Genomic DNA, 26,388 nt, shown 5'->3' on the forward strand with positions numbered 1-26,388 from the left:
ACTTCCTTTCTTCCGCCGCTGCAAGGGTCCCTAGGAGAAGACAGTCGGAAAATTCCCGGAAGAGGTACTTTTCAAGGATTACCTGCAGGCCAACTCTCTCTCTTTCTGATCCAGGTGTAAACGACCATTAGACTGTTGAGGGAAGCAAGAGTTATTTTCCACCACTGGAAGGAGCTAATTTTCTGTCATTTGCATACCATGAATTAAGCCTCCTGAGAGACCAACAAAAATTGCCAATGCTGACTGTATTTCAAGTCATCATGGCGGGGTATTGGGAAAAGTTTTCAATTAGCAATAATCACGCCTCGGTTAAACCTCATGGGCTACGATACTGCCACTGCGCAAAGTTAAAGGAGTTCAGGTCACCAAGAAATCCCCGCTTTCCAGGAAGAGCTCGTTTATGTTATGGAGAGTTCCAAATGCCCACTTCCTTTCTTCCGCCGCTGCAAGGGTCCCTAGAAGAAGACAGTCGGAAGATTCCCGGAAGAGGTACTTTTCAAGGATTACCTGCAGGCAAACTCTCTCTCTTTCTGATCCAGGTGTAAACGACCATTAGACTGTTGAGGGAAGCAAGAGTTATTTTCCACCACTGGGAGGAGCTAATTTTCTGTCATTTGCATACCATGAATTAAGCCTCCTGAGAGACCAACAAAAATTGCCAATGCTGACTGTATTTCAAGTCATCATGGCGGGGTATTGGGAAAAGTTTTCAATTAGCAATAATCACGCCTCGGTTAAACCTCATGGGCTACGATACTGCCACTGCGCAAAGTTAAAGGAGTTCAGGTCACCAAGAAATCCCCACTTTCCAGGAAGAGCTCGTTTATGTTATGGAGAGTTCCAAATGCCCACTTCCTTTCTTCCGCCGCTGCAAGGGTCCCTAGGAGAAGACAGTCGGAAGATTCCCGGAAGAGGTACTTTTCAAGGATTACCTGCAGGCCAACTCTCTCTCTTTCTGATCCAGGTGTAAACGACCATTAGACTGTTGAGGGAAGCAAGAGTTATTTTCCACCACTGGGAGGAGCTAATTTTCTGTCATTTGCATACCATGAATTAAGCCTCCTGAGAGACCAACAAAAATTGCCAATGCTGACTGTATTTCAAGTCATCATGGCGGGGTATTGGGAAAAGTTTTCAATTAGCAATAATCACGCCTCGGTTAAACCTCATGGGCTACGATACTGCCACTGCGCAAAGTTAAAGGAGTTCAGGTCACCAAGAAATCCCCGCTTTCCAGGAAGAGCTCGTTTATGTTATGGAGAGTTCCAAATGCCCACTTCCTTTCTTCCGCCGCTGCAAGGGTCCCTAGGAGAAGACAGTCGGAAGATTCCCGGAAGAGGTACTTTTCAAGGATCACCTGCAGGCCAACTCTCTCTCTTTCTGATTCAGGTGTAAACGACCATTAGACTGTTGAGGGAAGCAAGAGTTATTTTCCACTACTGGGAGGAGCTAATTTTCTGTCATTTGCATACCATGAATTAAGCCTCCTGAGAGACCAACAAAAATTGCCAATGCTGACTGTATTTCAAGTCATCATGGCGGGGTATTGGGAAAAGTTTTCAATTAGCAATAATCACGCCTCGGTTAAACCTCATGGGCTACGATACTGCCACTGCGCAAAGTTAAAGGAGTTCAGGTCACCAAGAAATCCCCGCTTTCCAGGAAGAGCTCGTTTATGTTATGGAGAGTTCCAAATGCCCACTTCCTTTCTTCCGCCGCTGCAAGGGTCACTAGAAGAAGACAGTCGGAAGATTCCCGGAAGAGGTACTTTTCAAGGATTACCTGCAGGCCAACTCTCTCTCTTTCTGATCCAGGTGTAAACGACCATTAGACTGTTGAGGGAAGCAAGAGTTATTTTCCACCACTGGGAGGAGCTAATTTTCTGTCATTTGCATACCATGAATTAAGCCTCCTGAGAGACCAACAAAAATTGCCAAAGCTGACTGTATTTCAAGTCATCATGGCGGGGTATTGGGAAAAGTTTTCAATTAGCAATAATCACGCCTCGGTTAAACCTCATGGGCTACGATACTGCCACTGCGCAAAGTTAAAGGAGTTCAGGTCACCAAGAAATCCCCGCTTTCCAGGAAGAGCTCGTTTATGTTATGGAGAGTTCCAAATGCCCACTTTCTTTCTTCCGCCGCTGCAAGGGTCCCTAGGAGAAGACAGTCGGAAGATTCCCGGAAGAGGTACTTTTCAAGGATTACCTGCAGGTCAACTCTCTCTCTTTCTGATCCAGGTGTAAACGACCATTAGACTGTTGAGGGAAGCAAGAGTTATTTTCCACCACTGGGAGGAGCTAATTTTCTGTCATTTGCATACCATGAATTAAGCCTCCTGAGAGACCAACAAAAATTGCCAATGCTGACTGTATATCAAGTCATCATGGCGGGGTATTGGGAAAAGTTTTCAATTAGCAATAATCACGCCTCGGTTAAACCTCATGGGCTACGATACTGCCACTGCGCAAAGTTAAAGGAGTTCAGGTCACCAAGAAATCCCCGCTTTCCAGGAAGAGCTCGTTTATGTTATGGAGAGTTCCAAATGCCCACTTCCTTTCTTACGCCGCTGCAAGGGTCCCTAGGAGAAGACAGTCGGAAGATTCCCGGAAGAGGTACTTTTCAAGGATTACCTGCAGGCCAACTCTCTCTCTTTCTGATCCAGGTGTAAATGACCATTAGACTGTTGAGGGAAGCAAGAATTATTTTCCACCACTGGGAGGAGCTAATTTTCTGTCATTTGCATACCATGAATTAAGCCTCCTGAGAGACCAACAAAAATTGCCAATGCTGACTGTATTTCAAGTCATCATGGCGGGGTATTGGGAAAAGTTTTCAATTAGCAATAATCACGCCTCGGTTAAACCTCATGGGCTACGATACTTCCACTGCGCAAAGTTAAAGGAGTTCAGGTCACCAAGAAATCCCCGCTTTCCAGGAAGAGGTCGTTTATGTTATGGAGAGTTCCAAATGCCCACTTCCTTTCTTCCGCCGCTGCAAGGGTCCCTAGGAGAAGACAGTCGGAAGATTCCCGGAAGAGGTACTTTTCAAGGATTACCTGCAGGCCAACTCTCTCTCTTCCTGATCCAGGTGTAAACGACCATTAGACTGTTGAGGGAAGCAAGAGTTATTTTCCACCACTGGGAGGAGCTAATTTTCTGTCATTTGCATACCATGAATTAAGCCTCCTGAGAGACCAACAAAAATTGCTAATGCTGACTGTATTTCAAGTCATCATGGCGGGGTATTGGGAAAAGTTTTCAATTAGCAATAATCACGCCTCGGTTAAACCTCATGGGCTACGATACTGCCACTGCGCAAAGTTAAAGGAGTTCAGGTCACCAAGAAATTCCCGCTTTCCAGGAAGAGCTCGTTTATGTTATGGAGAGTTCCAAATGCCCACTTCCTTTCTTCCGCCGCTGCAAGGGTCCCTAGGAGAAGACAGTCGGAAGATTCCCGGAAGAGGTACTTTTCAAGGATTACCTGCAGGCCAACTCTCTCTCTTTCTGATCCAGGTGTAAACGACCATTAGACTGTTGAGGGAAGCAAGAGTTATTTTCCACCACTGGGAGGAGCTAATTTTTTGTCATTTGCATACCATGAATTAAGCCTCCTGAGAGACCAACAAAAATTGCCAATGCTGACTGTATTTCAAGTCATCATGGCGGGGTATTGGGAAAAGTTTTCAATTAGCAATAATCACGCCTCGGTTAAACCTCATGGGCTACGATACTGCCACTGCGCAAAGTTAAAGGAGTTCAGGTCACCAAGAAATCCCCGCTTTCCAGGAAGAGCTCGTTTATGTTATGGAGAGTTCCAAATGCCCACTTCCTTTCTTCCGCCGCTGCAAGGGTCCCTAGGAGAAGACAGTCGGAAGATTCCCGGAAGAGGTACTTTTCAAGGATCACCTGCAGGCCAACTCTCTCTCTTTCTGATTCAGGTGTAAACGACCATTAGACTGTTGAGGGAAGCAAGAGTTATTTTCCACTACTGGGAGGAGCTAATTTTCTGTCATTTGCATACCATGAATTAAGCCTCCTGAGAGACCAACAAAAATTGCCAATGCTGACTGTATTTCAAGTCATCATGGCGGGGTATTGGGAAAAGTTTTCAATTAGCAATAATCACGCCTCGGTTAAACCTCATGGGCTACGATACTGCCACTGCGCAAAGTTAAAGGAGTTCAGGTCACCAAGAAATCCCCGCTTTCCAGGAAGAGCTCGTTTATGTTATGGAGAGTTCCAAATGCCCACTTCCTTTCTTCCGCCGCTGCAAGGGTCCCTAGAAGAAGACAGTCGGAAGATTCCCGGAAGAGGTACTTTTCAAGGATTACCTGCAGGCCAACTCTCTCTCTTTCTGATCCAGGTGTAAACGACCATTAGACTGTTGAGGGAAGCAAGAGTTATTTTCCACCACTGGGAGGAGCTAATTTTCTGTCATTTGCATACCATGAATTAAGCCTCCTGAGAGACCAACAAAAATTGCCAATGCTGACTGTATTTCAAGTCATCATGGCGGGGTATTGGGAAAAGTTTTCAATTAGCAATAATCACGCCTCGGTTAAACCTCATGGGCTACGATACTGCCACTGCGCAAAGTTAAAGGAGTTCAGGTCACCAAGAAATCCCCGCTTTCCAGGAAGAGCTCGTTTATGTTATGGAGAGTTCCAAATGCCCACTTTCTTTCTTCCGCCGCTGCAAGGGTCCCTAGGAGAAGACAGTCGGAAGATACCCGGAAGAGGTACTTTTCAAGGATTACCTGCAGGTCAACTCTCTCTCTTTCTGATCCAGGTGTAAACGACCATTAGACTGTTGAGGGAAGCAAGAGTTATTTTCCACCACTGGGAGGAGCTAATTTTCTGTCATTTGCATACCATGAATTAAGCCTCCTGAGAGACCAACAAAAATTGCCAATGCTGACTGTATTTCAAGTCATCATGGCGGGGTATTGGGAAAAGTTTTCAATTATCAATAATCACGCCTCGGTTAAACCTCATGGGCTACGATACTGCCACTGCGCAAAGTTAAAGGAGTTCAGGTCACCAAGAAATCCCCGCTTTCCAGGAAGAGCTCGTTTATGTTATGGAGAGTTCCAAATGCCCACTTCCTTTCTTCCGCCGCTGCAAGGGTCCCTAGGAGAAGACAGTCGGAAGATTCCTGGAAGAGGTACTTTTCAAGGATTACCTGCGGGCCAACTCTCTCTCTTTCTGATCCAGGTGTAAATGACCATTAGACTGTTGAGGGAGGCAAGAATTATTTTCCACCACTGGGAGGAGCTAATTTTCTGTCATTTGCATACCATGAATTAAGCCTCCTGAGAGACCAACAAAAATTGCCAATGCTGACTGTATTTCAAGTCATCATGGCGGGGTATTGGGAAAAGTTTTCAATTAGCAATAATCACGCCTCGGTTAAACCTCATGGGCTACGATACTGCCACTGCGCAAAGTTAAAGGAGTTCAGGTCACCAAGAAATCCCCGCTTTCCAGGAAGAGGTCGTTTATGTTATGGAGAGTTCCAAATGCCCACTTCCTTTCTTCCGCCGCTGCAAGGGTCCCTAGGAGAAGACAGTCGGAAGATTCCCGGAAGAGGTACTTTTCAAGGATTACCTGCAGGCCAACTCTCTCTCTTTCTGATCCAGGTGTAAACGACCATTAGACTGTTGAGGGAAGCAAGAGTTATTTTCCACCACTGGGAGGAGCTAATTTTCTGTCATTTGCATACCATGAATTAAGCCTCCTGAGAGACCAACAAAAATTGCTAATGCTGACTGTATTTCAAGTCATCATGGCGGGGTATTGGGAAAAGTTTTCAATTAGCAATAATCACGCCTCGGTTAAACCTCATGGGCTACGATACTGCCACTGCGCAAAGTTAAAGGAGTTCAGGTCACCAAGAAATTCCCGCTTTCCAGGAAGAGCTCGTTTATGTTATGGAGAGTTCCAAATGCCCACTTCCTTTCTTCCGCCGCTGCAAGGGTCCCTAGGAGAAGACAGTCGGAAGATTCCCGGAAGAGGTACTTTTCAAGGATTACCTGCAGGCCAACTCTCTCTCTTTCTGATCCAGGTGTAAACGACCATTAGACTGTTGAGGGAAGCAAGAGTTATTTTCCACCACTGGGAGGAGCTAATTTTCTGTTATTTGCATACCATGAATTAAGCCTCCTGAGAGACCAACAAAAATTGCCAATGCTGACTATATTTCAAGTCATCATGGCGGGGTATTGGGAAAAGTTTTCAATTAGCAATAATCACGCCTCGGTTAAACCTCATGGGCTACGATACTGCCACTGTGCAAAGTTAAAGGAGTTCAGGTCACCAAGAAATCCCCGCTTTCCAGGAAGAGCTCGTTTATGTTATGGAGAGTTCCAAATGCCCACTTCCTTTCTTCCGCCGCTGCAAGGGTCCCTAGGAGAAGACAGCCGGAAGATTCCCGGAAGAGGTACTTTTCAAGGATTACCTGCAGGCCAACTCTCTCTCTTTCTGATCCAGGTGTAAACGACCATTAGACTGTTGAGGGAAGCAAGAGTTATTTTCCACCACTGGGAGGAGCTAATTTTCTGTCATTTGCATACCATGAATTAAGCCTCCTGAGAGACTAACAAAAATTGCCAATGCTGACTGTATTTCAAGTCATCATGGCGGGGTATTGGGAAAAGTTTTCAATTAGCAATAATCACGCCTCGGTTAAACCTCATGGGCTGCGATACTGCCACTGCGCAAAGTTAAAGGAGTTCAGGTCACCAAGAAATCCCCGCTTTCCAGGAAGAGCTCGTTTATGTTATGGAGAGTTCCAAATGCCCACTTCCTTTCTTCCGCCGCTGCAAGGGTCCCTAGGAGAAGACAGTCGGAAGATTCCCGGAAGAGGTACTTTTCAAGGATTACCTGCAGGCCAACTCTCTCTCTTTCTGATCCAGGTGTAAACGACCATTAGACTGTTGAGGGAAGCAAGAGTTATTTTCCACCACTGGGAGGAGCTAATTTTCTGTCATTTGCATACCATGAATTAAGCCTCCTGAGAGACCAACAAAAATTGCCAATGCTGACTGTATTTCAAGTCATCATGGCGGGGTATTGGGAAAAGTTTTCAATTAGCAATAATCACGCCTCGGTTAAACCTCATGGGCTACGATACTGCCACTGCGCAAAGTTAAAGGAGTTCAGGTCACCAAGAAATCCCCACTTTCCAGGAAGAGCTCGTTTATGTTATGGAGAGTTCCAAATACCCACTTCCTTTCTTCCGCCGCTGCAAGGGTCCCTAGGAGAAGACAGTCGGAAGATTCCCGGAAGAGGTACTTTTCAAGGATTACCTGCAGGCCAACTCTCTCTCTTTCTGATCCAGGTGTAAACGACCATTAGACTGTTGAGGGAAGCAAGAGTTATTTTCCACCACTGGGAGGAGCTAATTTTCTGTCATTTGCATACCATGAATTAAGCCTCCTGAGAGACCAACAAAAATTGCCAATGCTGACTGTATTTCAAGTCATCATGGCGAGGTATTGGGAAAAGTTTTCAATTAGCAATAATCACGCCTCGGTTAAACCTCATGGGCTACGATACTGCCACTGCGCAAAGTTAAAGGAGTTCAGGTCACCAAGAAATCCCCGCTTTCCAGGAAGAGCTCGTTTATGTTATGGAGAGTTCCAAATGCCCACTTCCTTTCTTCCGCCGCTGCAAGGGTCCCTAGGAGAAGACAGTCGGAAGATTCCCGGAAGAGGTACTTTTCAAGGATCACCTGCAGGCCAACTCTCTCTCTTTCTGATCCAGGTGTAAACGACCATTAGACTGTTGAGGGAAGCAAGAGTTATTTTCCACTACTGGGAGGAGCTAATTTTCTGTCATTTGCATACCATGAATTAAGCCTCCTGAGAGACCAACAAAAATTGCCAATGCTGACTGTATTTCAAGTCATCATGGCGGGGTATTGGGAAAAGTTTTCAATTAGCAATAATCACGCCTCGGTTAAACCTCATGGGCTACGATACTGCCACTGCGCAAAGTTAAAGGAGTTCAGGTCACCAAGAAATCCCCGCTTTCCAGGAAGAGCTCGTTTATGTTATGGAGAGTTCCAAATGCCCACTTCCTTTCTTCCGCCGCTGCAAGGGTCCCTAGAAGAAGACAGTCGGAAGATTCCCGGAAGAGGTACTTTTCAAGGATTACCTGCAGGCCAACTCTCTCTCTTTCTGATCCAGGTGTAAACGACCATTAGACTGTTGAGGGAAGCAAGAGTTATTTTCCACCACTGGGAGGAGCTAATTTTCTGTCATTTGCATACCATGAATTAAGCCTCCTGAGAGACCAACAAAAATTGCCAATGCTGACTGTATTTCAAGTCATCATGGCGGGGTATTGGGAAAAGTTTTCAATTAGCAATAATCACGCCTCGGTTAAACCTCATGGGCTGCGATACTGCCACTGCGCAAAGTTAAAGGAGTTCAGGTCACCAAGAAATCCCCGCTTTCCAGGAAGAGCTCGTTTATGTTATGGAGAGTTCCAAATGCCCACTTTCTTTCTTCCGCCGCTGCAAGGGTCCCTAGGAGAAGACAGTCGGAAGATTCCCGGAAGAGGTACTTTTCAAGGATTACCTGCAGGTCAACTCTCTCTCTTTCTGATCCAGGTGTAAACGACCATTAGACTGTTGAGGGAAGCAAGAGTTATTTTCCACCACTGGGAGGAGCTAATTTTCTGTCATTTGCATACCATGAATTAAGCCTCCTGAGAGACCAACAAAAATTGCCGATGCTGACTGTATTTCAAGTCATCATGGCGGGGTATTGGGAAAAGTTTTCAATTAGCAATAATCACGCCTCGGTTAAACCTCATGGGCTACGATACTGCCACTGCGCAAAGTTAAAGGAGTTCAGGTCACCAAGAAATCCCCGCTTTCCAGGAAGAGCTCGTTTATGTTATGGAGAGTTCCAAATGCCCACTTCCTTTCTTCCGCCGCTGCAAGGGTCCCTAGGAGAAGACAGTCGGAAGATTCCCGGAAGAGGTACTTTTCAAGGATTACCTGCAGGCCAACTCTCTCTCTTTCTGATCCAGGTGTAAATGACCATTAGACTGTTGAGGGAAGCAAGAATTATTTTCCACCACTGGGAGGAGCTAATTTTCTGTCATTTGCATACCATGAATTAAGCCTCCTGAGAGACCAACAAAAATTGCCAATGCTGACTGTATTTCAAGTCATCATGGCGGGGTATTGGGAAAAGTTTTCAATTAGCAATAATCACGCCTCGGTTAAACCTCATGGGCTACGATACTGCCACTGCGCAAAGTTAAAGGAGTTCAGGTCACCAAGAAATCCCCGCTTTCCAGGAAGAGGTCGTTTATGTTATGGAGAGTTCCAAATGCCCACTTCCTTTCTTCCGCCGCTGCAAGGGTCCCTAGGAGAAGACAGTCGGAAGATTCCCGGAAGAGGTACTTTTCAAGGATTACCTGCAGGCCAACTCTCTCTCTTTCTGATCCAGGTGTAAACGACCATTAGACTGTTGAGGGAAACAAGAGTTATTTTCCACCACTGGGAGGAGCTAATTTTCTGTCATTTGCATACCATGAATTAAGCCTCCTGAGAGACCAACAAAAATTGCCAATGCTGACTGTATTTCAAGTCATCATGGCGGGGTATTGGGAAAAGTTTTCAATTAGCAATAATCACGCCTCGGTTAAACCTCATGGGCTACGATACTGCCACTGCGCAAAGTTAAAGGAGTTCAGGTCACCAAGAAATTCCCGCTTTCCAGGAAGAGCTCGTTTATGTTATGGAGAGTTCCAAATACCCACTTCCTTTCTTCCGCCGCTGCAAAGGTCCCTAGGAGAAGACAGTCGGAAGATTCCCGGAAGAGGTACTTTTCAAGGATTACCTGCAGGCCAACTCTCTCTCTTTCTGATCCAGGTGTAAACGACCATTAGACTGTTGAGGGAAGCAAGAGTTATTTTCCACCACTGGGAGGAGCTAATTTTCTGTAATTTGCATACCATGAATTAAGCCTCCTGAGAGACCAACAAAAATTGCCAATGCTGACTGTAATTCAAGTCATCATGGCGGGGTATTGGGAAAAGTTTTCAATTAGCAATAATCACGCCTCGGTTAAACCTCATGGGCTACGATACTGCCACTGCGCAAAGTTAAAGGAGTTCAGGTCACCAAGAAATCCCCGCTTTCCAGGAAGAGCTCGTTTATGTTATGGAGAGTTCCAAATGCCCACTTCCTTTCTTCCGCCGCTGCAAGGGTCCCTAGGAGAAGACAGTCAGAAGATTCCCGGAAGAGGTACTTTTCAAGGATTACCTGCAGGCCAACTCTCTCTCTTTCTGATCCAGGTGTAAACGACCATTAGACTGTTGAGGGAAGCAAGAGTTATTTTCCACCACTGGGAGGAGCTAATTTTCTGTCATTTGCATACCATGAATTAAGCCTCCTGAGAGACCAACAAAAATTGCCAATGCTGACTGTATTTCAAGTCATCATGGCGGGGTATTGGGAAAAGTTTTCAATTAGCAATAATCACGCCTCGGTTAAACCTCATGGGCTACGATACTGCCACTGCGCAAAGTTAAAGGATTTCAGGTCACCAAGAAATCCCCGCTTTCCAGGAAGAGCTCGTTTATGTTATGGAGAGTTCCAAATGCCCACTTCCTTTCTTCCGCCGCTGCAAGGGTCCCTAGGAGAAGACAGTCGGAAGATTCCCGGAAGAGGTACTTTTCAAGGATTACCTGCAGGCCAACTCTCTCTCTTTCTGATCCAGGTGTAAACGACCATTAGACTGTTGAGGGAAGCAAGAGTTATTTTCCACCACTGGGAAGAGCTAATTTTCTGTCATTTGCATACCATGAATTAAGCCTCCTGAGAGACCAACAAAAATTGCTAATGCTGACTGTATTTCAAGTCATCATGGCGGGGTATTGGGAAAAGTTTTCAATTAGCAATAATCACGCCTCGGTTAAACCTCATGGGCTACGATACTGCCACTGCGCAAAGTTAAAGGAGTTCAGGTCACCAAGAAATCCCCGCTTTCCAGGAAGAGCTCGTTTATGTTATGGAGAGTTCCAAATGCCCACTTCCTTTCTTCCGCCGCTGCAAGGGTCCCTAGGAGAAGACAGTCGGAAGATTCCCGGAAGAGGTACTTTTCAAGGATTACCTGCAGGCCAACTCTCTCTCTTTCTGATCCAGGTGTAAACGACCATTAGACTGTTGAGGGAAGCAAGAGTTATTTTCCATCACTGGGAGGAGCTAATTTTCTGTCATTTGCATACCATGAATTAAGCCTCCTGAGAGACCAACAAAAATTGCCAATGCTGACTGTATTTCAAGTCATCATGGCGGGGTATTGGGAAAAGTTTTCAATTAGCAATAATCACGCCTCGGTTAAACCTCATGGGCTGCGATACTGCCACTGCGCAAAGTTAAAGGAGTTCAGGTCACCAAGAAATCCCCGCTTTCCAGGAAGAGCTCGTTTATGTTGTGGAGAGTTCCAAATGCCCACTTCCTTTCTTCCGCCGCTGCAAGGGTCCCTAGGAGAAGACAGTCGGAAGATTCCCGGAAGAGGTACTTTTCAAGGATTACCTGCAGGCCAACTCTCTCTCTTTCTGATCCAGGTGTAAACGACCATTAGACTGTTGAGGGAAGCAAGAGTTATTTTCCACCACTGGGAGGAGCTAATTTTCTGTCATTTGCATACCATGAATTAAGCCTCCTGAGAGACCAACAAAAATTGCCAATGCTGACTGTATTTCAAGTCATCATGGCGGGGTATTGGGAAAAGTTTTCAATTAGCAATAATCACGCCTCGGTTAAACCTCATGGGCTATGATACTGCCACTGCGCAAAGTTAAAGGAGTTCAGGTCACCAAGAAATCCCCGCTTTCCAGGAAGAGCTCGTTTATGTTATGGAGAGTTCCAAATGCCCACTTCCTTTCTTCCGCCGCTGCAAGGGTCCCTAGGAGAAGACAGTCAGAAGATTCCCGGAAGAGGTACTTTTCAAGGATTACCTGTAGGCCAACTCTCTCTCTTTCTGATCCAGGTGTAAACGACCATTAGACTGTTGAGGGAAGCAAGAGTTATTTTCCACCACTGGGAGGAGCTAATTTTCTGTCATTTGCATACCATGAATTAAGCCTCCTGAGAGACCAACAAAAATTGCCAATGCTGACTGTATTTCAAGTCATCATGGCGGGGTATTGGGAAAAGTTTTCAATTAGCAATAATCACGCCTCGGTTAAACCTCATGGGCTACGATACTGCCACTGCGCAAAGTTAAAGGAGTTCAGGTCACCAAGAAATCCCCGCTTTCCAGGAAGAGCTCGTTTATGTTATGGAGAGTTCCAAATGCCCACTTCCTTTCTTCCGCCGCTGCAAGGGTCCCTAGGAGAAGACAGTCGGAAGATTACCGGAAGAGGTACTTTTCAAGGATTACCTGCAGGCCAACTCTCTCTCTTTCTGATCCAGGTGTAAACGACCATTAGACTGCTGAGGGAAGCAAGAGTTATTTTCCACCACTGGGAGGAGCTAATTTTCTGTCATTTGCATACCATGAATTAAGCCTCCTGAGAGACCAACAAAAATTGCCAATGCTGACTGTATTTCAAGTCATCATGGCGGGGTATTGGGAAAAGTTTTCAATTAGCAATAATCACGCCTCGGTTAAACCTCATGGGCTACGATACTGCCACTGCGCAAAGTTAAAGGATTTCAGGTCACCAAGAAATCCCCGCTTTCCAGGAAGAGCTCGATTATGTTATGGAGAGTTCCAAATGCCCACTTCCTTTCTTCCGCCGCTGCAAGGGTCCCTAGGAGAAGACAGTCGGACGATTCCCGGAAGAGGTACTTTTCAAGGATTACCTGCAGGCCAACTCTCTCTCTTTCTGATCCAGGTGTAAACGACCATTAGACTGTTGAGGGAAGCAAGAGTTATTTTCCACCACTGGGAGGAGCTAATTTTCTGTCATTTGCATACCATGAATTAAGCCTCCTGAGAGACCAACAAAAATTGCCAATGCTGACTGTATTTCAAGTCATCATGGCGGGGTTTTGGGAAAAGTTTTCAATTAGCAATAATCACGCCTCGGTTAAACCTCATGGGCTACGATACTGCCACTGCGCAAAGTTAAAGGAGTTCAGGTCACCAAGAAATCCCCGCTTTCCAGGAAGAGCTCGTTTATGTTATGGAGAGTTCCAAATGCCCACTTCCTTTCTTCCGCCGCTGCAAGGGTCCCTAGGAGAAGACAGTCGGAAGATTCCCGGAAGAGGTACTTTTCAAGGATTACCTGCAGGCCAACTCTCTCTCTTTCTGATCCAGGTGTAAACGACCATTAGACTGTTGAGGGAAGCAAGAGTTATTTTCCACCACCTGGAGGAGCTAATTTTCTGTCATTTGCATACCATGAATTAAGCCTCCTGAGAGACCAACAAAAATTGCCAATGCTGACTGTATTTCAAGTCATCATGGCGGGGTATTGGGAAAAGTTTTCAATTAGCAATAATCACGCCTCGGTTAAACCTCATGGGCTACGATACTGCCGCTGCGCAAAGTTAAAGGAGTTCAGGTCACCAAGAAATCCCCGCTTTCCAGGAAGAGCTCGTTTATGTTATGGAGAGTTCCAAATGCCCACTTCCTTTCTTCCGCCGCTGCAAGGGTCCCTAGGATAAGACAGTCGGAAGATTCCCGGAAGAGGTACTTTTCAAGGATTACCTGCAGGCCAACTCTCTCTCTTTCTGATCCAGGTGTAAACGACCATTAGACTGTTGAGGGAAGCAAGAGTTATTTTCCACCACTGGGAGGAGCTAATTTTCTGTCATTTGCATACCATGAATTAAGCCTCCTGAGAGACTAACAAAAATTGCCAATGCTGACTGTATTTCAAGTCATCATGGCGGGCTATTGGGAAAAGTTTTCAATTAGCAATAATCACGCCTCGGTTAAACCTCATGGGCTACAATACTGCCACTGCGCAAAGTTAAAGGAGTTCAGGTCACCAAGAAATCCCCGCTTTCCAGGAAGAGCTCGTTTATGTTATGGAGAGTTCCAAATGCCCACTTCCTTTCTTCCGCCGCTGCAAGGGTTCCTAGGAGAAGACAGTCGGAAGATTCCCGGAAGAGGTACTTTTCAAGGACTACCTGCAGGCCAACTCTCTCTCTTTCTGATCCAGGTGTAAACGACCATTAGACTGTTGAGGGAAGCAAGAGTTATTTTCCACCACTGGGAGGAGCTAATTTTCTGTCATTTGCATACCATGAATTAAGCCTCCTGAGAGACCAAAAAAAATTGCCAATGCTGACTGTATTTCAAGTCATCATGGCGGGGTATTGCGAAAAGTTTTCAATTAGCAATAATCACGCCTCGGTTAAACCTCATGGGCTACGATACTGCCACTGCGCAAAGTTAAAGGAGTTCAGGTCACCAAGAAATCCCCGCTTTCCAGGAAGAGCTCATTTATGTTATGGAGAGTTCCAAATGCCCACTTCCTTTCTTCCGCCGCTGCAAGGGTCCCTAGGAGAAGACAGTCGGAAGATTCCCGGAAGAGGTACTTTTCAAGGATTACCTGCAGGCCAACTCTCTCTCTTTCTGATCCAGGTGTAAACGACCATTAGACTGTTGAGGGAAGCAAGAGTTATTTTCCACCACTGGGAGGAGCTAATTTTCTGTCATTTGCATACCATGAATTAAGCCTCCTGAGAGACCAACAAAAATTGCCAATGCTGACTGTATTTCAAGTCATCATGGCGGGGTATTGGGAAAAGTTTTCAATTAGCAATAATCACGCCTCGGTTAAACCTCATGGGCTACGATACTGCCACTGCGCAAAGTTAAAGGAGTTCAGGTCACCAAGAAATCCCCGCTTTCCAGGAAGAGCTCGTTTATGTTATGGAGAGTTCCAAATGCCCACTTCCTTTCTTCCGCCGCTGCAAGGGTCCCTAGGAGAAGACAGTCGGAAGATTCCCGGAAGAGGTACTTTTCAAGGATTACCTGCAGGCCAACTCTCTCTCTTTCTGATCCAGGTGTAAACGACCATTAGACTGTTGAGGGAAGCAAGAGTTATTTTCCACCACTGGGAGGAGCTAATTTTCTGTCATTTGCATACCATGAATTAAGCCTCCTGAGAGACCAACAAAAATTGCCAATGCTGACTGTATTTCAAGTCATCATGGCGGGGTATTGGGAAAAGTTTTCAATTAGCAATAATCACGCCTCGGTTAAACCTCATGGGCTACGATACTGCCACTGCGCAAAGTTAAAGGAGTTCAAGTCACCAAGAAATCCCCGCTTTCCAGGAAGAGCTCGTTTATGTTATGGAGAGTTCCAAATGCCCACTTCCTTTCTTCCGCCGCTGCAAGGGTCCCTAGGAGAAGACAGTCGGAAGATTCCCGGAAGAGGTACTTTTCAAGGATTACCTGCAGGCAAACTCTCTCTCTTTCTGATCCAGGTGTAAACGACCATTAGACTGTTGAGGGAAGCAAGAGTTATTTTCCACCACTGGGAGGAGCTAATTTTCTGTCATTTGCATACCATGAATTAAGCCTCCTGAGAGACCAACAAAAATTGCCAATGCTGACTGTATTTCAAGTCATCATGGCGGGGTATTGGGAAAAGTTTTCAATTAGCAATAATCACGCCTCGGTTAAACCTCATGGGCTACGATACTGCCACTGCGCAAAGTTAAAGGAGTTCAGGTCACCAAGAAATCCCCGCTTTCCAGGAAGAGCTAGTTTATGTTATGGAGAGTTCCAAATGCCCACTTCCTTTCTTCCACCGCTGCAAGGGTCCCTAGGAGAAGACAGTCGGAAGATTCCCGGAAGAGGTACTTTTCAAGGATTACCTGCAGGCCAACTCTCTCTCTTTCTGATCCAGGTTTAAACGACCATTAGACTGTTGAGGGAAGCAAGAGTTACTTTCCACCACTGGGAGGAGCTAATTTTCTGTCATTTGCATACCATGAATTAAGCCTCCTGAGAGACCAACAAAAATTGCCAATGCTGACTGTATTTCAAGTCATCATGGCGGGGTATTGGGAAAAGTTTTCAATTAGCAATAATCACGCCTCGGTTAAACCTCATGGGCTACGATACTGCCACTGCGCAAAGTTAAAGGAGTTCAGGTCACCAAGAAATTCCCGCTTTCCAGGAAGAGCTCGTTTATGTTATGGAGAGTTCCAAATGCCCACTTCCTTTCTTCCGCCGCTGCAAGGGTCCCTAGGAGAAGACAGTCGGAAGATTCCCGGAAGAGGTACTTTTCAAGGATTACCTGCAGGCCAAATCTCTCTCTTTCTGATCCAGGTGTAAACGACCATTAGACTGTTGAGGGAAGCAAGAGTTATTTTCCACCACTGGGAAGAGCTAATTTTCTGTCATTTGCATACCATGAATTAAGCCTCCTGAGAGACCAACAAAAATTGCCAATGCTGACTGTATTTCAAGTCATCATGGCGGGGTATTGGGAAAAGTTTTCAATTAGCAATAATCACGCCTCGGTTAAACCTCATGGGCTACGATACTGCCACTGCGCAAAGTTAAAGGAGTTCAGGTCACCAAGAAATCCCCGCTTTCCAGGAAGAGCTCGTTTATGTTATGGAGAGTTCCAAATGCCCACTTCCTTTCTTCCGCCGCTGCAAGGGTCCCTAGGAGAAGACAGTCGGATCTTTCCCGGAAGAGGTATTTTTCAAGGATTACCTGCAGGCCAACTCTCTCTCTTTCTGATCCAGGTGTAAACGACCATTAGACTGTTGAGGGAAGCAAGAGTTATTTTCCACCACCTGGAGGAGCTAATTTTCTGTCATTTGCATACCATGAATTAAGCCTCCTGAGAGACCAACAAAAATTGCCAATGCTGACTGTATTTCAAGTCATCATGGCGGGGTATTGGGAAAAGTTTTCAATTAGCAATAATCACGCCTCGGTTAAACCTCATGGGCTACGATACTGCCGCTGCGCAAAGTTAAAGGAGTTCAGGTCACCAAGATATCCCCGCTTTCCAGGAAGAGCTCGTTTATGTTATGGAGAGTTCCAAATGCCCACTTCCTTTCTTCCGCCGCTGCAAGGGTCCCTAGGATAAGACAGTCGGAAGATTCCCGGAAGAGGTACTTTTCAAGGATTACCTGCAGGCCAACTCTCTCTCTTTCTGATCCAGGTGTAAACGACCATTAGACTGTTGAGGGAAGCAAGAGTTATTTTCCACCACTGGGAGGAGCTAATTTTCTGTCATTTGCATACCATGAATTAAGCCTCCTGAGAGACTAACAAAAATTGCCAATGCTGACTGTATTTCAAGTCATCATGGCGGGCTATTGGGAAAAGTTTTCAATTAGCAATAATCACGCCTCGGTTAAACCTCATGGGCTACAATACTGCCACTGCGCAAAGTTAAAGGAGTTCAGGTCACCAAGAAATCCCCGCTTTCCAGGAAGAGCTCGTTTATGTTATGGAGAGTTCCAAATGCCCACTTCCTTTCTTCCGCCGCTGCAAGGGTCCCTAGGAGAAGACAGTCGGAAGATTCCCGGAAGAGGTACTTTTCAAGGACTACCTGCAGGCCAACTCTCTCTCTTTCTGATCCAGGTGTAAACGACCATTAGACTGTTGAGGGAAGCAAGAGTTATTTTCCACCACTGGGAGGAGCTAATTTTCTGTCATTTGCATACCATGAATTAAGCCTCCTGAGAGACCAAAAAAAATTGCCAATGCTGACTGTATTTCAAGTCATCATGGCGGGGTATTGCGAAAAGTTTTCAATTAGCAATAATCACGCCTCGGTTAAACCTCATGGGCTACGATACTGCCACTGCGCAAAGTTAAAGGAGTTCAGGTCACCAAGAAATCCCCGCTTTCCAGGAAGAGCTCGTTTATGTTATGGAGAGTTCCAAATGCCCACTTCCTTTCTTCCGCCGCTGCAAGGGTCCCTAGGAGAAGACAGTCGGAAGATTCCCGGAAGAGGTACTTTTCAAGGATTACCTGCAGGCCAACTCTCTCTCTTTCTGATCCAGGTGTAAACGACCATTAGACTGTTGAGGGAAGCAAGAGTTATTTTCCACCACTGGGAGGAGCTAATTTTCTGTCATTTGCATACCATGAATTAAGCCTCCTGAGAGACCAACAAAAATTGCCAATGCTGACTGTATTTCAAGTCATCATGGCGGGGTATTGGGAAAAGTTTTCAATTAGCAATAATCACGCCTCGGTTAAACCTCATGGGCTACGATACTGCCACTGCGCAAAGTTAAAGGAGTTCAGGTCACCAAGAAATCCCCGCTTTCCAGGAAGAGCTCGTTTATGTTATGGAGAGTTCCAAATGCCCACTTCCTTTCTTCCGCCGCTGCAAGGGTCCCTAGGAGAAGACAGTCGGAAGATTCCCGGAAGAGGTACTTTTCAAGGATTACCTGCAGGCCAACTCTCTCTCTTTCTGATCCAGGTGTAAACGACCATTAGACTGTTGAGGGAAGCAAGAGTTATTTTCCACCACTGGGAGGAGCTAATTTTCTGTCATTTGCATACCATGAATTAAGCCTCCTGAGAGACCAACAAAAATTGCCAATGCTGACTGTATTTCAAGTCATCATGGCGGGGTATTGGGAAAAGTTTTCAATTAGCAATAATCACGCCTCGGTTAAACCTCATGGGCTACGATACTGCCACTGCGCAAAGTTAAAGGAGTTCAAGTCACCAAGAAATCCCCGCTTTCCAGGAAGAGCTCGTTTATGTTATGGAGAGTTCCAAATGCCCACTTCCTTTCTTCCGCCGCTGCAAGGGTCCCTAGGAGAAGACAGTCGGAAGATTCCCGGAAGAGGTACTTTTCAAGGATTACCTGCAGGCAAACTCTCTCTCTTTCTGATCCAGGTGTAAACGACCATTAGACTGTTGAGGGAAGCAAGAGTTATTTTCCACCACTGGGAGGAGCTAATTTTCTGTCATTTGCATACCATGAATTAAGCCTCCTGAGAGACCAACAAAAATTGCCAATGCTGACTGTATTTCAAGTCATCATGGCGGGGTATTGGGAAAAGTTTTCAATTAGCAATAATCACGCCTCGGTTAAACCTCATGGGCTACGATACTGCCACTGCGCAAAGTTAAAGGAGTTCAGGTCACCAAGAAATCCCCGCTTTCCAGGAAGAGCTAGTTTATGTTATGGAGAGTTCCAAATGCCCACTTCCTTTCTTCCGCCGCTGCAAGGGTCCCTAGGAGAAGACAGTCGGAAGATTCCCGGAAGAGGTACTTTTCAAGGATTACCTGCAGGCCAACTCTCTCTCTTTCTGATCCAGGTGTAAACGACCATTAGACTGTTGAGGGAAGCAAGAGTTACTTTCCACCACTGGGAGGAGCTAATTTTCTGTCATTTGCATACCATGAATTAAGCCTCTTGAGAGACCAACAAAAATTGCCAATGCTGACTGTATTTCAAGTCATCATGGCGGGGTATTGGGAAAAGTTTTCAATTAGCAATAATCACGCCTCGGTTAAACCTCATGGGCTACGATACTGCCACTGCGCAAAGTTAAAGGAGTTCAGGTCACCAAGAAATTCCCGCTTTCCAGGAAGAGCTCGTTTATGTTATGGAGAGTTCCAAATGCCCACTTCCTTTCTTCCGCCGCTGCAAGGGTCCCTAGGAGAAGACAGTCGGAAGATTCCCGGAAGAGGTACTTTTCAAGGATTACCTGCAGGCCAAATCTCTCTCTTTCTGATCCAGGTGTAAACGACCATTAGACTGTTGAGGGAAGCAAGAGTTATTTTCCACCACTGGGAGGAGCTAATTTTCTGTCATTTGCATACCATGAATTAAGCCTCCTGAGAGACCAACAAAAATTGCCAATGCTGACTGTATTTCAAGTCATCATGGCGGGGTATTGGGAAAAGTTTTCAATTAGGAATAATCACGCCTCGGTTAAACCTCATGGGCTACGATACTGCCACTGCGCAAAGTTAAAGGAGTTCAGGTCACCAAGAAATCCCCGCTTTCCAGGAAGAGCTCGTTTATGTTATGGAGAGTTCCAAATGCCCACTTCCTTTCTTCCGCCGCTGCAAGGGTCCCTAGGAGAAGACAGTCGGATCTTTCCCGGAAGAGGTATTTTTCAAGGATTACCTGCAGGCCAACTCTCTCTCTTTCTGATCCAGGTGTAAACGACCATTAGACTGTTGAGGGAAGCAAGAGTTATTTTCTACCACTGGGAGGAGCTAATTTTCTGTCATTTGCATACCATGAATTAAGCCTCCTGAGAGACCGACAAAAATTGCCAATGCTGACTGTATTTCAAGTCATCATGGCGGGGTATTGGGAAAAGTTTTCAATTAGCAATAATCACGCCTCGGTTAAACCTCATGGGCTACGATACTGCCACTGCGCAAAGTTAAAGGAGTTCAGGTCACCAAGAAATCCCCGCTTTCCAGGAAGAGCTCGTTTATGTTATGGAGAGTTCCAAATGCCCACTTCCTTTCTTCCACCGCTGCAAGGGTCCCTAGGAGAAGACAGTCGGATCTTTCCCGGAAGAGGTATTTTTCAAGGATTACCTGCAGGCCAACTCTCTCTCTTTCTGATCCAGGTGTAAACGACCATTAGACTGTTGAGGGAAGCAAGAGTTATTTTCTACCACTGGGAGGAGCTAATTTTCTGTCATTTGCATACCATGAATTAAGCCTCCTGAGAGACCAACAAAAATTGCCAATGCTGACTGTATTTCAAGTCATCATGGCGGGGTATTGGGAAAAGTTTTCAATTAGCAATAATCACGCCTCGGTTAAACCTCATGGGCTACGATACTGCCACTGCGCAAAGTTAAAGGAGTTCAGGTCACCAAGAAATCCCCGCTTTCCAGGAAGAGCTCGTTTATGTTATGGAGAGTTCCAAATGCCCACTTCCTTTCTTCCGCCGCTGCAAGGGTCCCTAGTAGAAGACAGTCGGAAGATTCCCGGAAGAGGTACTTTTCGAGGATTACCTGCAGGCCAACTCTCTCTCTTTCTGATCCAGGTGTAAACGACCATTAGACTGTTGAGGGAGGCAAGAGTTATTTTCCACCACTGGGAGGAGCTAATTTTCTGTCATTTGCATACCATGAATTAAGCCTCCTGAGAGATCAACAAAAATTGCCAATGCTGACTGTATTTCAAGTCATCATGGCGGGGTTTTGGGAAAAGTTTTCAATTAGCAATAATCACGCCTCGGTTAAACCTCATGGGCTACGATACTGCCACTGCGCAAAGTTAAAGGAGTTCAGGTCACCAAGAAATCCCCGCTTTCCAGGAAGAGCTCGTTTATGTTATGGAGAGTTCCAAATGCCCACTTCCTTTCTTCCGCCGCTGCAAGGGTCCCTAGGAGAAGACAGTCGGAAGATTCCCGGAAGAGGTACTTTTCGAGGATTACCTGCAGGCCAACTCTCTCTCTTTCTGATCCAGGTGTAAACGACCATTAGACTGTTGAGGGAAACGAGTTATTTTACACCACTGGGAGGAGCTAATTTTCTGTCATTTGCATACCATGAATTAAGCCTCCTGAGAGACCAACAAAAATTGCCAATGCTGACTGTATTTCAAGTCATCATGGCGGGGTATTGGGAAAAGTTTTCAATTAGCAATAATCACGCCTCAGTTAAACTTCATGGGCTACGATACTGCCACTGCGCAAAGTTAAAGGAGTTCAGGTCACCAAGAAATCCCCGCTTTCCAGGAAGAGCTCGTTTATGTTATGGAGAGTTCCAAATGCCCACTTCCTTTCTTCCGCCGCTGCAAGGGTCCCTAGGAGAAGACAGTCGGAAGATTCCCGGAAGAGGTACTTTTCAAGGATTACCTGCAGGCCAACTCTCTTTCTTTCTGATCCAGGTGTAAACGACCATTAGACTGTTGAGGGAAGCAAGAGTTATTTTCCACCACTGGGAGGAGCTAATTTTCTGTCATTTGCATACCATGAATTAAGCCTCCTGAGAGACCAACAAAAATTGCCAATGCTGACTGTATTTCAAGTCATCATGGCGGGGTATTGGGAAAAGTTTTCAATTAGCAATAATCACGCCTCGGTTAAACCTCATGGGCTACGATACTGCCACTGCGCAAAGTTAAAGGAGTTCAGGTCACCAAGAAATCCCCGCTTTCCAGGAAGAGCTCGTTTATGTTATGAAGAGTTCCAAATGCCCACTTCCTTTCCTCCGCCGCTGCAAGGGTCCCTAGGAGAAGACAGTCGGAAGATTCCCGGAAGAGGTACTTTTCAAGGATTACCTGCAGGCCAACTCTCTCTCTTTCTGATCCAGGTGTAAACGACCATTAGACTGTTGAGGGAAGCAAGAGTTATTTTCCACCACTGGGAGGAGCTAATTTTCTGTCATTTGCATACCATGAAATAAGCCTCCTGAGAGACCAACAAAAATTGCCAATGCTGACTGTATTTCAAGTCATCATGGCGGGGTATTGGGAAAAGTTTTCAATTAGCAATAATCACGCCTCGGTTAAACCTCATGGGCTACGATACTGCCACTGCGCAAAGTTAAAGGAGTTCAGGTCACCAAGAAATCCCCGCTTTCCAGGAAGAGCTCATTTATGTTATGGAGAGTTCCAAATGCCCACTTCCTTTCTTCCGCCGCTGCAAGGGTCCCTAGGAGAAGACAGTCGGAAGATTCCCGGAAGAGGTACTTTTCAAGGATTACCTGCAGGCCAACTCTCTCTCTTTCTGATCCAGGTGTAAACGACCATTAGACTGTTGAGGGAAGCAAGAGTTATTTTCCACCACTGGGAGGAGCTAATTTTCTGTCATTTGCATACCATGAATTAAGCCTCCTGAGAGACCAACAAAAATTGCCAATGCTGACTGTATTTCAAGTCATCATGGCGGGGTATTGGGAAAAGTTTTCAATAAGCAATAATCACGCCTCGGTTAAACCTCATGGGCTACGATACGGCCACTGCGCAAAGTTAAAGGAGTTCAGGTCACCAAGAAATCCCCGCTTTCCAGGAAGAGCTCGTTTATGTTATGGAGAGTTCCAAATGCCCACTTCCTTTCCTCCGCCGCTGCAAGGGTCCCTAGGAGAAGACAGTCGGAAGATTCCCGGAAGAGGTACTTTTCAAGGATTACCTGCAGGCCAACTCTCTTTCTGATCCAGATGTAAACGACCATTAGACTGTTGAGTAGAGTTGAGCGCGGTTCGTGGTTCGTGGTTCTCCAGTTCTAGGCTCGAGTGATTTTGGGGCATGTTCTAGATCGAACTAGAACTCGAGCTTTTTGCAAAAGCTCGATAGTTCTAGAAACGTTCGAGAACGGTTCCAGCAGCCAAAAAACAGCTAAATCTTAGCTTGGTTTCTGCTGTAATAGTGTAAGTCACTCTGTGAATCAAACTATTATCACATTTCAGTGTATAGTGTGCGTGAACAGCGCCTTCAGATCACTGCTGTTTCTATAATGGCGATCGCCATTTTTTTTTTTTTTTTCTTGTCTTCCTTCCCTAAGCGCGCGCGTCTTGTGGGGCTGGCCAGCATGTCAGCCAATCACAGACACACACACACCTAAGTGGACTTTGAGGCAGAGAAGCAACGGCATGTGTGATAGGATCTGCATGTCACATGTCCCTGCATTATAAAACCGGACATTTTCTTCACGATCGCCATTATCTGCCTTCTGCGTCTTTGGTGTCAGACATCACTGTCGCAGTTCCGTCCTTTGTCCTATCGCCGATACAGCTGTATGCGCTGCATACACAGCGTTAGACAGCTTAGGGAGAGCACATTCTAGCAGTCCTTTTAAGGGCTCGTACCGGCAGGGTCAGAGAGCCATAGGTGACAGGTCCTGCAAACAGCAACAGCGTCTGTGTAGCCCAGGTCAGGGATTTCCTCCCTGCATTTCACCATTAGGAGGGAATAGAAAGGCAGGCTTCCATTCCTCTACCCAGAGCACCACAATCCTGCCACTGTACCCTCTTGTCCTCTGCACACTCCAACTCATTCTAAGTAAGCCATTATACTAGCAAACACTCAGTGTACCTAGTGGCATCCTATCTGTGGCTATTGGACTTTGCTATAGTCCCACTAGTGCAAAGACATTTGCAGAGCACATCTGCCTGCATTGCACACTCCAAGTTTTTTAAACTAAGCAATTTTACTAGCAAACACTCAGTGTACCTAGTGGCATCCTATACGTGGCTATTGGACTTTGCTATAGTCCCACTAGTGCAAAGACATTAGCAGAGCACATCTGCCTGCATTGCACACTCCAAGTTTTTTAAACTCAGCCATTATACTAGCAAACACTCAGTGTACCTAGTGGCATCCTATACATGGCTATTGGACTTTGCTATAGTCCCACTAGTGCCAAGACATTTGCAGAGCGCATCTGCCTGCGTTGCACACTCCAACAAATTATAACGAAGCCATTATACTAGCAAACACTCAGTGTACCTAGTGGCATCCTATACGTGGCTATTGGACTTTGCTATAGTCCCACTAGTGCCAAGACATTTGCAGCACGTCTGCCTGCGTTGCACACTCCAACGAATTATAACTAAGCCATTATACTAGCACACACTCAGTGTACCTAGTGGCATCCTATACGTGGCTATTGGACTTTGCTATAGTCCCACTAGTGCAAAGACATTAGCAGAGCACATCTGCCTGCATTGCACACTCCAGGTTTTTTAAACTCAGCCATTATACTAGCAAACACACAGTGTACCTAGTGGCATCCTATACGTGGCTATTGGACTTTGCTATAGTCCCACTAGGGCCAAGACATTTGCAGAGCGCATCTGCCTGCGTTGCACACTCCAACTAATTATAACGAAGCCATTATACTAGCAAACACTCAGTGTACCTAGTGGCATCCTATACGTGGCTATTGGACTTTGCTATAGTCCCACTAGTGCCAAGACATTTGCAGAGCGCATCTGCCTGCGTTGCACACTCCAACTAATTATAACGAAGCCATTATACTAGCACACACTCAGTGTACCTAGTGGCATCCTATACGTGGCTATTGGACTTTGCTATAGTCCCACTAGTGCAAAGACATTTGCAGAGCACATCTGCCTGCATTGCACACTCCAACTTTTTTAAACTAAGCAATTATACTAGCAAACACTCAGTGTACCTAGTGGCATCCTATACGTGGCTATTGGACTTTGCTATAGTCCCACTAGTGCAAAGACATTAGCAGAGCACATCTGCCTGCATTGCACACTCCAAGTTTTTTAAACTCAGCCATTATACTAGCAAACACTCAGTGTACCTAGTGGCATCCTATACGTGGCTATTGGACTTTGCTATAGTCCCACTAGTGCCAAGACATTTGCAGAGCGCATCTGCCTGCGTTGCACACTCCAACTAATTATAACGAAGCCATTATACTAGCAAACACTCAGTGTACCTAGTGGCATCCTATACGTGGCTATTGGACTTTGCTATAGTCCCACTAGTGCCAAGACATTTGCAGAGCGCATCTGCCTGCGTTGCACACTCCAACAAATTATAACGAAGCCATTATACTAGCAAACACTCAGTGTACCTAGTGGCATCCTATACGTGGCTATTGGACTTTGCTATAGTCCCACTAGTGCCAAGACATTTGCAGAGCGCATCTGCCTGCGTTGCACACTCCAACTAATTATAACGAAGCCATTATACTAGCAAACACTCAGTGTACCTAGTGGCATCCTATACGTGGCTATTGGACTTTGCTATAGTCCCACTAGTGCCAAGACATTTGCAGAGCGCATCTGCCTGCGTTGCACACTCCAACAAATTATAACGAAGCCATTATACTAGCAAACACTCACTGTACCTAGTTGTATCCTAAACGTGGCTATTGTACTTTTGTCAATTCACAGTATTGGAACGTTATTTGCAGCACGTCTGCCTGCATTGCACACTCTATCTTTTTTAAACTCATCCATTATACTAGCAAACACACAGTGTACCTAGTGGCATCCTATACGTGGCTATTGGACTTTGCTATAGTCCCACTAGTGCCAAGACATTTGCAGAGCGCATCTGCCTGCGTTGCACACTCCAACAAATTATAACGAAGCCATTATACTAGCACACACTCAGTGTACCTAGTGGCATCCTATACGTGGCTATTGGACTTTGCTATAGTCCCACTAGTGCAAAGACATTTGCATAGCACGTCTGCCTGCATTGCACACTACAACTTTTTTAAACTAAGCAATTTTACTAGCAAACACTCACTGTACCTAGTTGTATCCTAAACGTGGCTATTGTACTTTTGTCAATTCACACTACTGCAAATCTATGTGCAGCACCTCTGCATGACAACCTCGTGCTCTGTTTTTAATAAGCTATAATGATAGCACAAAATACTGCCATTTTGTGGCATCATAGAACTGGCTGTTGTATTCCATTAGTGCCCCACTGGTGACAAGCTATTTCTAGCACCTCTACATCACACCCTCATGCACATTTTGCTACGCTAATGTTATAGCAAA

General features: G+C 45.7%; 54 non-coding genes across 54 annotated transcripts; all 54 read right to left on the reverse strand.

The window, feature by feature from the left end:
- Positions 1–208: 208 nt before the first annotated feature.
- On the reverse strand, positions 209–349 carry LOC142305011 (U4 spliceosomal RNA). The gene has a single exon (XR_012753652.1). It is a non-coding gene; the product is annotated as a U4 spliceosomal RNA (small nuclear RNA).
- A 284-nt stretch (positions 350–633) lies between these two features.
- LOC142305012 (U4 spliceosomal RNA) lies at positions 634–774 on the reverse strand. Its single transcript, XR_012753653.1, has one exon. It is a non-coding gene; the product is annotated as a U4 spliceosomal RNA (small nuclear RNA).
- Positions 775–1,058: 284 nt separating this feature from the next.
- On the reverse strand, positions 1,059–1,199 carry LOC142305013 (U4 spliceosomal RNA). Its single transcript, XR_012753654.1, has one exon. It is a non-coding gene; the product is annotated as a U4 spliceosomal RNA (small nuclear RNA).
- A 284-nt stretch (positions 1,200–1,483) lies between these two features.
- On the reverse strand, positions 1,484–1,624 carry LOC142305014 (U4 spliceosomal RNA). The gene has a single exon (XR_012753655.1). It is a non-coding gene; the product is annotated as a U4 spliceosomal RNA (small nuclear RNA).
- Positions 1,625–1,908: 284 nt separating this feature from the next.
- On the reverse strand, positions 1,909–2,049 carry LOC142305326 (U4 spliceosomal RNA). Its single transcript, XR_012753948.1, has one exon. It is a non-coding gene; the product is annotated as a U4 spliceosomal RNA (small nuclear RNA).
- A 284-nt stretch (positions 2,050–2,333) lies between these two features.
- Positions 2,334–2,474, reverse strand: LOC142304887 (U4 spliceosomal RNA). The gene has a single exon (XR_012753530.1). It is a non-coding gene; the product is annotated as a U4 spliceosomal RNA (small nuclear RNA).
- A 284-nt stretch (positions 2,475–2,758) lies between these two features.
- On the reverse strand, positions 2,759–2,899 carry LOC142305290 (U4 spliceosomal RNA). The gene has a single exon (XR_012753913.1). It is a non-coding gene; the product is annotated as a U4 spliceosomal RNA (small nuclear RNA).
- A 284-nt stretch (positions 2,900–3,183) lies between these two features.
- Positions 3,184–3,324, reverse strand: LOC142304615 (U4 spliceosomal RNA). The gene has a single exon (XR_012753270.1). It is a non-coding gene; the product is annotated as a U4 spliceosomal RNA (small nuclear RNA).
- A 284-nt stretch (positions 3,325–3,608) lies between these two features.
- LOC142305015 (U4 spliceosomal RNA) lies at positions 3,609–3,749 on the reverse strand. The gene has a single exon (XR_012753656.1). It is a non-coding gene; the product is annotated as a U4 spliceosomal RNA (small nuclear RNA).
- A 284-nt stretch (positions 3,750–4,033) lies between these two features.
- On the reverse strand, positions 4,034–4,174 carry LOC142305016 (U4 spliceosomal RNA). The gene has a single exon (XR_012753657.1). It is a non-coding gene; the product is annotated as a U4 spliceosomal RNA (small nuclear RNA).
- Positions 4,175–4,458: 284 nt separating this feature from the next.
- Positions 4,459–4,599, reverse strand: LOC142305017 (U4 spliceosomal RNA). The gene has a single exon (XR_012753658.1). It is a non-coding gene; the product is annotated as a U4 spliceosomal RNA (small nuclear RNA).
- Positions 4,600–4,883: 284 nt separating this feature from the next.
- LOC142304647 (U4 spliceosomal RNA) lies at positions 4,884–5,024 on the reverse strand. Its single transcript, XR_012753302.1, has one exon. It is a non-coding gene; the product is annotated as a U4 spliceosomal RNA (small nuclear RNA).
- A 284-nt stretch (positions 5,025–5,308) lies between these two features.
- LOC142305018 (U4 spliceosomal RNA) lies at positions 5,309–5,449 on the reverse strand. Its single transcript, XR_012753659.1, has one exon. It is a non-coding gene; the product is annotated as a U4 spliceosomal RNA (small nuclear RNA).
- Positions 5,450–5,733: 284 nt separating this feature from the next.
- Positions 5,734–5,874, reverse strand: LOC142304616 (U4 spliceosomal RNA). Its single transcript, XR_012753271.1, has one exon. It is a non-coding gene; the product is annotated as a U4 spliceosomal RNA (small nuclear RNA).
- Positions 5,875–6,158: 284 nt separating this feature from the next.
- Positions 6,159–6,299, reverse strand: LOC142305334 (U4 spliceosomal RNA). The gene has a single exon (XR_012753956.1). It is a non-coding gene; the product is annotated as a U4 spliceosomal RNA (small nuclear RNA).
- Positions 6,300–6,583: 284 nt separating this feature from the next.
- LOC142305249 (U4 spliceosomal RNA) lies at positions 6,584–6,724 on the reverse strand. The gene has a single exon (XR_012753874.1). It is a non-coding gene; the product is annotated as a U4 spliceosomal RNA (small nuclear RNA).
- Positions 6,725–7,008: 284 nt separating this feature from the next.
- LOC142305020 (U4 spliceosomal RNA) lies at positions 7,009–7,149 on the reverse strand. The gene has a single exon (XR_012753661.1). It is a non-coding gene; the product is annotated as a U4 spliceosomal RNA (small nuclear RNA).
- Positions 7,150–7,433: 284 nt separating this feature from the next.
- Positions 7,434–7,574, reverse strand: LOC142305264 (U4 spliceosomal RNA). Its single transcript, XR_012753888.1, has one exon. It is a non-coding gene; the product is annotated as a U4 spliceosomal RNA (small nuclear RNA).
- A 284-nt stretch (positions 7,575–7,858) lies between these two features.
- Positions 7,859–7,999, reverse strand: LOC142305021 (U4 spliceosomal RNA). The gene has a single exon (XR_012753662.1). It is a non-coding gene; the product is annotated as a U4 spliceosomal RNA (small nuclear RNA).
- A 284-nt stretch (positions 8,000–8,283) lies between these two features.
- Positions 8,284–8,424, reverse strand: LOC142304601 (U4 spliceosomal RNA). Its single transcript, XR_012753256.1, has one exon. It is a non-coding gene; the product is annotated as a U4 spliceosomal RNA (small nuclear RNA).
- A 284-nt stretch (positions 8,425–8,708) lies between these two features.
- LOC142305275 (U4 spliceosomal RNA) lies at positions 8,709–8,849 on the reverse strand. The gene has a single exon (XR_012753899.1). It is a non-coding gene; the product is annotated as a U4 spliceosomal RNA (small nuclear RNA).
- A 284-nt stretch (positions 8,850–9,133) lies between these two features.
- LOC142305022 (U4 spliceosomal RNA) lies at positions 9,134–9,274 on the reverse strand. The gene has a single exon (XR_012753663.1). It is a non-coding gene; the product is annotated as a U4 spliceosomal RNA (small nuclear RNA).
- Positions 9,275–9,558: 284 nt separating this feature from the next.
- LOC142305023 (U4 spliceosomal RNA) lies at positions 9,559–9,699 on the reverse strand. Its single transcript, XR_012753664.1, has one exon. It is a non-coding gene; the product is annotated as a U4 spliceosomal RNA (small nuclear RNA).
- Positions 9,700–9,983: 284 nt separating this feature from the next.
- On the reverse strand, positions 9,984–10,124 carry LOC142305247 (U4 spliceosomal RNA). The gene has a single exon (XR_012753872.1). It is a non-coding gene; the product is annotated as a U4 spliceosomal RNA (small nuclear RNA).
- A 284-nt stretch (positions 10,125–10,408) lies between these two features.
- Positions 10,409–10,549, reverse strand: LOC142305024 (U4 spliceosomal RNA). The gene has a single exon (XR_012753665.1). It is a non-coding gene; the product is annotated as a U4 spliceosomal RNA (small nuclear RNA).
- A 284-nt stretch (positions 10,550–10,833) lies between these two features.
- LOC142304617 (U4 spliceosomal RNA) lies at positions 10,834–10,974 on the reverse strand. Its single transcript, XR_012753272.1, has one exon. It is a non-coding gene; the product is annotated as a U4 spliceosomal RNA (small nuclear RNA).
- A 284-nt stretch (positions 10,975–11,258) lies between these two features.
- LOC142304612 (U4 spliceosomal RNA) lies at positions 11,259–11,399 on the reverse strand. The gene has a single exon (XR_012753267.1). It is a non-coding gene; the product is annotated as a U4 spliceosomal RNA (small nuclear RNA).
- A 284-nt stretch (positions 11,400–11,683) lies between these two features.
- On the reverse strand, positions 11,684–11,824 carry LOC142304497 (U4 spliceosomal RNA). Its single transcript, XR_012753156.1, has one exon. It is a non-coding gene; the product is annotated as a U4 spliceosomal RNA (small nuclear RNA).
- A 284-nt stretch (positions 11,825–12,108) lies between these two features.
- Positions 12,109–12,249, reverse strand: LOC142305025 (U4 spliceosomal RNA). The gene has a single exon (XR_012753666.1). It is a non-coding gene; the product is annotated as a U4 spliceosomal RNA (small nuclear RNA).
- A 284-nt stretch (positions 12,250–12,533) lies between these two features.
- Positions 12,534–12,674, reverse strand: LOC142305026 (U4 spliceosomal RNA). The gene has a single exon (XR_012753667.1). It is a non-coding gene; the product is annotated as a U4 spliceosomal RNA (small nuclear RNA).
- A 284-nt stretch (positions 12,675–12,958) lies between these two features.
- Positions 12,959–13,099, reverse strand: LOC142305262 (U4 spliceosomal RNA). The gene has a single exon (XR_012753887.1). It is a non-coding gene; the product is annotated as a U4 spliceosomal RNA (small nuclear RNA).
- Positions 13,100–13,383: 284 nt separating this feature from the next.
- LOC142305288 (U4 spliceosomal RNA) lies at positions 13,384–13,524 on the reverse strand. The gene has a single exon (XR_012753911.1). It is a non-coding gene; the product is annotated as a U4 spliceosomal RNA (small nuclear RNA).
- Positions 13,525–13,808: 284 nt separating this feature from the next.
- LOC142305298 (U4 spliceosomal RNA) lies at positions 13,809–13,949 on the reverse strand. Its single transcript, XR_012753921.1, has one exon. It is a non-coding gene; the product is annotated as a U4 spliceosomal RNA (small nuclear RNA).
- A 284-nt stretch (positions 13,950–14,233) lies between these two features.
- Positions 14,234–14,374, reverse strand: LOC142304708 (U4 spliceosomal RNA). The gene has a single exon (XR_012753360.1). It is a non-coding gene; the product is annotated as a U4 spliceosomal RNA (small nuclear RNA).
- Positions 14,375–14,658: 284 nt separating this feature from the next.
- On the reverse strand, positions 14,659–14,799 carry LOC142305027 (U4 spliceosomal RNA). The gene has a single exon (XR_012753668.1). It is a non-coding gene; the product is annotated as a U4 spliceosomal RNA (small nuclear RNA).
- A 284-nt stretch (positions 14,800–15,083) lies between these two features.
- LOC142305028 (U4 spliceosomal RNA) lies at positions 15,084–15,224 on the reverse strand. The gene has a single exon (XR_012753669.1). It is a non-coding gene; the product is annotated as a U4 spliceosomal RNA (small nuclear RNA).
- A 284-nt stretch (positions 15,225–15,508) lies between these two features.
- On the reverse strand, positions 15,509–15,649 carry LOC142305029 (U4 spliceosomal RNA). The gene has a single exon (XR_012753670.1). It is a non-coding gene; the product is annotated as a U4 spliceosomal RNA (small nuclear RNA).
- A 284-nt stretch (positions 15,650–15,933) lies between these two features.
- On the reverse strand, positions 15,934–16,074 carry LOC142305031 (U4 spliceosomal RNA). The gene has a single exon (XR_012753672.1). It is a non-coding gene; the product is annotated as a U4 spliceosomal RNA (small nuclear RNA).
- A 284-nt stretch (positions 16,075–16,358) lies between these two features.
- Positions 16,359–16,499, reverse strand: LOC142305032 (U4 spliceosomal RNA). The gene has a single exon (XR_012753673.1). It is a non-coding gene; the product is annotated as a U4 spliceosomal RNA (small nuclear RNA).
- A 284-nt stretch (positions 16,500–16,783) lies between these two features.
- LOC142305289 (U4 spliceosomal RNA) lies at positions 16,784–16,924 on the reverse strand. The gene has a single exon (XR_012753912.1). It is a non-coding gene; the product is annotated as a U4 spliceosomal RNA (small nuclear RNA).
- Positions 16,925–17,208: 284 nt separating this feature from the next.
- On the reverse strand, positions 17,209–17,349 carry LOC142305299 (U4 spliceosomal RNA). Its single transcript, XR_012753922.1, has one exon. It is a non-coding gene; the product is annotated as a U4 spliceosomal RNA (small nuclear RNA).
- A 284-nt stretch (positions 17,350–17,633) lies between these two features.
- LOC142304709 (U4 spliceosomal RNA) lies at positions 17,634–17,774 on the reverse strand. Its single transcript, XR_012753361.1, has one exon. It is a non-coding gene; the product is annotated as a U4 spliceosomal RNA (small nuclear RNA).
- A 284-nt stretch (positions 17,775–18,058) lies between these two features.
- On the reverse strand, positions 18,059–18,199 carry LOC142305033 (U4 spliceosomal RNA). Its single transcript, XR_012753674.1, has one exon. It is a non-coding gene; the product is annotated as a U4 spliceosomal RNA (small nuclear RNA).
- Positions 18,200–18,483: 284 nt separating this feature from the next.
- LOC142305034 (U4 spliceosomal RNA) lies at positions 18,484–18,624 on the reverse strand. Its single transcript, XR_012753675.1, has one exon. It is a non-coding gene; the product is annotated as a U4 spliceosomal RNA (small nuclear RNA).
- A 284-nt stretch (positions 18,625–18,908) lies between these two features.
- Positions 18,909–19,049, reverse strand: LOC142305035 (U4 spliceosomal RNA). Its single transcript, XR_012753676.1, has one exon. It is a non-coding gene; the product is annotated as a U4 spliceosomal RNA (small nuclear RNA).
- Positions 19,050–19,333: 284 nt separating this feature from the next.
- Positions 19,334–19,474, reverse strand: LOC142304807 (U4 spliceosomal RNA). Its single transcript, XR_012753454.1, has one exon. It is a non-coding gene; the product is annotated as a U4 spliceosomal RNA (small nuclear RNA).
- A 284-nt stretch (positions 19,475–19,758) lies between these two features.
- On the reverse strand, positions 19,759–19,899 carry LOC142304699 (U4 spliceosomal RNA). Its single transcript, XR_012753351.1, has one exon. It is a non-coding gene; the product is annotated as a U4 spliceosomal RNA (small nuclear RNA).
- Positions 19,900–20,183: 284 nt separating this feature from the next.
- Positions 20,184–20,324, reverse strand: LOC142304889 (U4 spliceosomal RNA). The gene has a single exon (XR_012753532.1). It is a non-coding gene; the product is annotated as a U4 spliceosomal RNA (small nuclear RNA).
- Positions 20,325–20,608: 284 nt separating this feature from the next.
- Positions 20,609–20,749, reverse strand: LOC142305036 (U4 spliceosomal RNA). The gene has a single exon (XR_012753677.1). It is a non-coding gene; the product is annotated as a U4 spliceosomal RNA (small nuclear RNA).
- Positions 20,750–21,033: 284 nt separating this feature from the next.
- On the reverse strand, positions 21,034–21,174 carry LOC142305259 (U4 spliceosomal RNA). Its single transcript, XR_012753884.1, has one exon. It is a non-coding gene; the product is annotated as a U4 spliceosomal RNA (small nuclear RNA).
- Positions 21,175–21,456: 282 nt separating this feature from the next.
- On the reverse strand, positions 21,457–21,597 carry LOC142305283 (U4 spliceosomal RNA). Its single transcript, XR_012753906.1, has one exon. It is a non-coding gene; the product is annotated as a U4 spliceosomal RNA (small nuclear RNA).
- A 284-nt stretch (positions 21,598–21,881) lies between these two features.
- On the reverse strand, positions 21,882–22,022 carry LOC142305037 (U4 spliceosomal RNA). The gene has a single exon (XR_012753678.1). It is a non-coding gene; the product is annotated as a U4 spliceosomal RNA (small nuclear RNA).
- A 284-nt stretch (positions 22,023–22,306) lies between these two features.
- LOC142305038 (U4 spliceosomal RNA) lies at positions 22,307–22,447 on the reverse strand. The gene has a single exon (XR_012753679.1). It is a non-coding gene; the product is annotated as a U4 spliceosomal RNA (small nuclear RNA).
- Positions 22,448–22,731: 284 nt separating this feature from the next.
- LOC142304636 (U4 spliceosomal RNA) lies at positions 22,732–22,872 on the reverse strand. The gene has a single exon (XR_012753291.1). It is a non-coding gene; the product is annotated as a U4 spliceosomal RNA (small nuclear RNA).
- Between the last annotated feature and the right edge of the window lie 3,516 nt (positions 22,873–26,388).

This window comes from Anomaloglossus baeobatrachus, chromosome 4 (assembly GCF_048569485.1).
Source record: "Anomaloglossus baeobatrachus isolate aAnoBae1 chromosome 4, aAnoBae1.hap1, whole genome shotgun sequence".
Lineage (NCBI taxonomy): Eukaryota > Metazoa > Chordata > Amphibia > Anura > Aromobatidae > Anomaloglossus > Anomaloglossus baeobatrachus.